Below are 6,909 nucleotides of genomic sequence, written 5' to 3' on the forward strand. Positions count from 1 at the left end.
ATATGATATGGGGGACATCTGGCTTGCCAATAGTATATGTGAAGAATATCTAGGGGTTCTTAGTAGACCACAACCTTGACATGAGTCAACAGTGTGATGCGGCAAAAAAGCTAGTGCTATTCTAGGCTGCATCAACAGCAGTATGGTGTCCAAATCAAGGAAAGTCCTAGTACTGGTCTATTCCATTCAGACCACACCTGGAGTACACTTGGAAGGTAGTGGACCCTCCTTACTTGGAGGTATTTAAGCAAAGGTTGGATGGCCATCTGTCATGGATGCTTTAGTTAAGATTCCTGCATTGCAGAGAGTCAGCGTTACCTCCAACTCTTCAGTTCTATGATTCTGTGTTCTGTACTTGTAAATATCTAGTTATACATTTTTCATTAAGGTGTATACCTGACTCCCACTTATTGCAGCTAAATTTCAGGTCTGCTGAAATCCCAGAGTTCTTCTTTGCAAACAGCCCTCACCTTCAGATCTATATATTAATAATGATGCGATAAAAATTGCCTTTTGAAACATTTTGTACAATGCAGCTCTAATCAACACCATAATGATAGGAATGTATGCACCTTTCAACATTTACTGCTACAGGAAAATGTTATTCCAGCCTTTTGTCCTTCAGGATATATTGACTTGAGTGCATTAACTAAAACGATAACATTTAATTATTCCTATGACATTCCAGTACCTCTCAGCTGTGCATCAAATACACAATACCAAAATGGGAAGCCTACTTTCCATAACTAAATATTTATAGCTGTAGGATACCCGGTCATGAACAGTTGTAGAAACTAAACTCTTTAAAAAGAACGCTGAACTCTTGTCCCCAATGCTATGCTGAAAAGTTACAGGCTTTCTGAAACAGGAATTCACATTTCAAAGAAGAGATTGAAGGCAAAACCATATAGACATCTATTCTGCAAGACTTTAGTTAAAGAAATGCTCATACATTCAGCTTCTCTTCCACTGAAAACAGAAGGATGTAAAAGCATCTTATTTTGTTAATTTAAAAGATTTTTTTAAAAAATATATTTTTTATTGGTTTTTGCACATATTTTCCAAACATAACATCCCATCCTATGCAGCATAACATACCTTTGGCTATCACAGGCAGAGACTTCTGTCAACCTTGACTAATGGTTTTCTAACTTCCTTTCTGATTTTGCATTTTATTTTAATAGTTATTGCTATAAAATCCATATCCTAAATAAACTCCTTCTTAGTCCTCTTTCGCAATAATTCATACGGTTCTCCTTACAAAACTTCTTGCAACCCTACAAGTGATGTCAATTGATTACAATTGTCTTTCAAATATATCATAAATTTATTCCAGTCTTTCAGGAAAGTCTGGTCTTGCTGGTTCCAAATTTTCCCACTTAATTTCGCCAACTCGGCATAGTATATCAGTTTCATCTGCCACTCTTCTTAATTTAAAAGATTTAAATACTGCCCAGCAGTGGAGCTTGCAGGCTGATTCACTAAACAACTTAAAATAATGCACAATTACTTTATTTTTTGTGGGTCATAATAGAATGCCTTCTGTGGAACAGTTACTTTGACTATGGCTGCAATCATAGAGTGGCAACAGTGTGACGTATTGTACATTTTTACTTAATAACGTAAGAAGATCCATGCTGGCCCAGCATCCTGTTCTCATAGTGACCCACCAGGTGCCTATGGGCATCCCAGAGAGGGAACATGAGTGCATCCACATTCTCCCCGCTTGGGGTTCCCAGGAAGCAGTTGCTCTGATAGGAGCTGTAGAACATAGTTATTGTGGACAGTAAAAAAGGTAAAGGTAAAGGACCCTGGATGGTTAAGTCCAGTCAAAGGCGACTATGGGGTTGCAGCGTTCATTTTGCTTTCAGGCCAAGGGAGCTTTCCGGGTCATGTGACCAGTATGACTAAACCGCTTCTGGTGCAACAGGACACTATGACAGAAACCAGAGCGCCTGGAAATGCCATTTACCTTCCCACCGCAGTGGTCCCTATTTATTTACTTGCACTGGCATGCTTTCGAACTGCTAGGTTGGCAGGAGCTAGGACAGAGCAACGGGAGCTCACACCATCATGGAGATTTGAACCGCCAACCTTCTGATCGGCAAGCCCAAGAGGCCCAGAGGATTAGACCATAGCACCACCAGTGGACCGTAGCCACTGATAGTCTTATTCTCCTTTATCCTCTATGAATCCTCCTTGAATTTTCCCAATCCCTTTTAAAAACCATCTAAGCTGATGGTCTTCAGCATACTTTGTGATGTAGCACAACTAGTCAACTCAATGCAACCATCATCTACTTCTGGGATGGGGAAACTGGTGCCTTGTGAGCCATTTGGCCTAATTTTGTGTGATCCACAGCCTCCAGATACCACGGGCTCAGTGAACATCGATTTATCCAGGTAGAGCTGGGAACAATTCCTGTCTGAAATGGAAACCCTGAAGTACCATTACCAGACAGTTTATAGACAATACTGAGTTAGAATGATTGATCATTTGACTCATTAGGAGACAGCTTTTGCATTCAAAGTATGTTTTCGACCACTGAGATACAACCCTTTCCATTATTTAAATTTAAAGTATACTCAAATTTTAGCTTTCCTATTGAAATCCATTAAGACAAAATTTTAGCTTTTGCACAAATTAGGGCAAAACATTGGGTTGGATCATGCTCTTTGTAGTTTAAGCAAGTCATAGCAGGTATCATTTTGGGGTTCACACTTCTACTCTGAACATTTACACTCCCCTCCTACCTTGGGACCTATATGTCTTAGGGAAGCCAGTAGGATCTTCACCAGCTTCAGGTGGTCACAAAGTGCAAGGGGGCTTTGATATCATTTTAGCAAAGGACAACTCAGCCTCTCAGTGTAAGTATGTAACTGGCTGTATATTGTTTTAACCCGAAGGAAAGAAGATAAATGTAAACAGTGGCCTCGAGGAAAAGATGAAGGTGTGACTCTGCATTTAGAATAGCTCAATGAACAGAGCAAAACACTGAGAACACAGTCTGAAAATGCAATGGATCAGAGAGAAGAGTCTTAGACTAATACGAAAATAATAAAAAATAAAAAAATCAGGCTCCAGCAAGCAAGTGAAAATTAGAACTTGGCCCCAAACCCAGGAAATGAAGTACAAAAAGAAGAAAATACTTCCAAAGGGAATTTCAATTTCATGTCAAGCCCAAAAGATAAAATCCAAATCTTGCCTCATACCATTTATCTACCAAGTTAATTACAGATAGTTGGCCTGAAACAAGAAGTTAACAATTTATGGAGAAAGGAGACTAACTGAGATAAGGCAGCTGATCTATGTGGAGTCTGAAGCTATCTGGCTTAGGGGCGATATGGAGATATCTATTAGCACTGGCTTCCTTGTTTCTTAGGTGCTCCTATGAGAAAAAAGCAAGACAATGTAGAATTAGGACAATTCATGAGAGGAGATGCTTTTTGTGACTATGGCTTCAGAACATTGTAATACCCATGTCTACATATATGGTGAGGAAAGTAATTAATGTAAACCCCTTTCTTTTTAAAGGGGTCCTAAGTATAATGGGTGGTATCCAATTGGTGTCTTTCAATTGACTGAAGGCATCCATCAGCAAGCAGAAATGGGAGGGATACATTTCTGGCAATTCTCCCTGCTCATGAAGCTCCTAAACTTTCCTTAAATCAGTCTCAGGGGGGGTCATACTGCCCAGGGCAGATTTTTTAGGGTGAGAGGGGTAATTAACAAAAATTGCTTCCCTCCTGATAGATGCTTCCTGTCAGCAGACTGTAGGAGCAGGTATCTTGAGATTCCTGCATTGTAGAAGGTTGGACTAGATGGCCCTTGGGGTCCATTCCAACTCTACAATTCTATGATTTATGAGCTTACCACCTCATTTAAAGTTGTGCATTTCTGGAGTCCACTGGTGTCCCCCCCCCCCCATTTGGACCAAGCAGTGAAAGATCAGACAAGTTCAAATGATTCTGAAGTTTTACTAGACACAGCTATAACAGGCTAAGAAAAGGAATTACACACACACAAAAAAAAACACCACACAGAGAGCAAATGGTTCTTATATGAAATGGTCTCTTTTTTCGCAAGCAATAGGTTGCCTCAAGTACATGTCTGACTCTTAAGTTCATTTTTTTGAACCGAGTACTATATCACAAAATTTGTAGAAAGTAGAAAATCAGAAGGATAATTATGTTCCAATCCAGGCCACTTCACTTAAAAGTATGGACTGGACAAAAACAGAACAAAATGAAGAAGAAGAAGAGAAGGAGGAGGAGGAGGAGGAAATTATCCATTACTATCTCAGTAGAGAATTAGCTAAGCTAACCTGTGGCATATAGATTCTATTGCTTTGTAACTCACATCATCTCTGACCACTGGGTATATTGGCTGAGGCTGATGGAGCCCAGTAAACACAGGTTTCCTGAACTTGGTCTATAACAGTATATAAAATATACACTGCACATCAACATATGATGTGTATGTATTGTTATTTTCAGCATTGTTTCACTTAGAATGCATCCAAGTGAGATCCTGGTGTGTGCTTGAATACTGCACAAACTCCTAGCCTCATCTAACAACACAAACACCATGCCTACAACCCTTTATCAAGGTGAAATGCAATCAATCAATCAATCAATAAAACAAACAAACAAACAAATTTGTATATCACCCTTCATCTGTAGATCTCAGGGCAGTTCACAAGATAAAATTACAATATAAAAATCACAAAATACATAATAAAAATAAGAACAACTACAAACCAATAATCCCACCCCCACAACACATTTAAAAGGGCATCAGATGTCAGTCAGCCAAAGGCCTGGTGGAAGAGGAACATGTTCACCTGGTACCTAAAGGTGTATAATGAGGGCACCAGGCAAGCCTCCTGGCAAGGAGAGCATTCCACAAATGGGGAGCCATTGCAGAAAATGCCCATTCACATGTTGCCACCCTCCAGAACTCTCGTGGAGAAGGCACATGAAGAAAGACCTCAGATGATGATCACAAGATGCAGGTAGGTTCATATGGGGAGAGGTGGTCCTTGAGATATTGCCATCCTGAGCTGTTTAAGCCTTTAGAGGTCAAAACCAGGACCGGAAACCAATTGGAAGCCAGTGCAGTTGGGCCAGGATTGCCCAATTAACAGTTTAGAAATGGGTGCTGGGATGGATCCAATATGCTCTCCTACTTCTTCCCTGCCAAACAGCTGATTTTGCAAAAAAGGAGCTCTGCTCACATAGACCTAGATACTCCTGACGTTTTTTGTTAGAACAAAGACCAATATTATTATTGTTTTTTGCAGAATAAATCAGCCTCCAATGAACAATGTAAAGTTTTCTCTTGCTGTGCTGTACTTTGCATTGTGTATATATCACTGAGCAAAGCATGCCACCAGTAATCGTCCATCCCATTTTCTCTGCCTTTTTTCTCTTCCTTTAAAGAGTAGAGGATGAGATCCGCTGAGACCCAGGGAATCATTTGCTACAGAAATGGCTCTTGAAGTGGATATGCTCCATCCATGCAGATGCCCTAATTTGTCTGGGAACCAGTGATCTGTTTCTGTTATGTCTTCTTCTATGTTACATTAGTTCTCTGAGCAGCTTTTGTTAGGATAATCTTTTGCAGGGCTTCTCAAGCGGTTCAGAAAATCAAGGAAAGCATTGCCTGAAGTAGTGCGATGCATCTCCATTTACTCACAACCCATTCAGTTGTCTCCTGGCATTTGGAGTACACACTGAAATAGAATCTACTTATTGCCATATAAAAGCTATACTTGCATTGGATTGACAGGTATGCTGTAGCAGATTTGTGGTTTGCCAGTGAGTCGCATTAATGAAGATGCAAGAGTTCCATCGTAAGGCAATCACATCTGGACTCGAATCTAATTGCAGCGGAATGTGAAAAAACACATGCCAACCTTTGTAATACAGATCTCTGAAATGCAAAGAAGATGGATTAGGAGTTCAAATAAAGAACACTGGCATCCTCGTTGCTGTTGTTTGCTCAGAAATTCTAGGAAACAAAAAAAATCTGTGCTGTTTTGAAATCCATGGATACAATCAATGCAGTTTTTGTGGGAATTAAGACTCAAAGTATATGGAAGACAGGCCTGGGCCATTTGACCCTTTAATTAGTTCTCTTTCCCCTCCTATAAAAACTACAGTGGTACCTCAGGTTACATACACTTCAGCTTACATACGCTTCAGGTTACAGACTCCGCTAACCCAGAAATAGTGTTTCAGGTTAAGAACTTTGCTTCAGGATGAGAACAGAAATCGTGCTCCAGTGGCACGGCGGCAGTGGGAGGCCCCATTAGCTAAAGTGGTGCTTCAGGTTAAGAACGGACCTCCGGAACAAATTAAGTACTTAACCTGAGGTACCACTGTACTCGAGACACTCTCTTTTAAAGTTTAAATAACATACAACTGTTACTGATCATACTTGCACTTGCAGATTAAATATACAATGAGGTCGGTGATACTTAAATTGCTAAAACATCTTGCATAGATTAAACTCTTACAGACTAACTAACTCTGAGGCAGACAGCAGCACAACACAACATACCTGCTGCTCTAAATGTTAAGACTGTTCCACTAACTGCCATAACTGTACCAACTGCCATAACTGACACAGAGTGTATGACATCAAAGAGTTCTACAGCTCTTGCAGTTAACCCTTAGGCAAACTAAGGCCCGGGGGCCGGATCCGGCCCAATCGCCTTCTAAATCCGGCCCACAGACGGTCCGGGAATCAGTGTGTTTTTACATGAGTAGAATGTGTCCTTTTATTTAAAATGCATCTCTGGGTTATTTGTGGGGCATAGGAATTCGTTCATCCCCCCTCCCAAATATAGTCTGGCCCCCCCCCAAGGTCTGAGGGACAGTGGATTGGCCCCCTACTGAAAAGGTT

General features: G+C 40.6%; 1 long non-coding RNA gene across 2 annotated transcripts; it reads right to left on the reverse strand.

The window, feature by feature from the left end:
• Window positions 1–484: 484 nt before the first annotated feature.
• Window positions 485–6,666, reverse strand: LOC310827544. 2 transcript variants are annotated; one of them, XR_014556385.1, is made up of 3 exons: window positions 6,565–6,666; window positions 2,754–6,012; window positions 485–1,481 (listed from the first exon to the last, which is right to left on the reverse strand). It is a non-coding gene; the product is annotated as an uncharacterized lncRNA (long non-coding RNA). The 2 variants fall into 2 exon arrangements; XR_014556386.1 differs by lacking the exon at window positions 6,565–6,666 and adding an exon at window positions 6,442–6,558.
• Window positions 6,667–6,909: the final 243 nt, after the last annotated feature.

This window comes from Podarcis gaigeae (assembly GCF_964106915.1).
Source record: "Podarcis gaigeae genome assembly, chromosome: 11".
NCBI lineage: Eukaryota > Metazoa > Chordata > Lepidosauria > Squamata > Lacertidae > Podarcis > Podarcis gaigeae.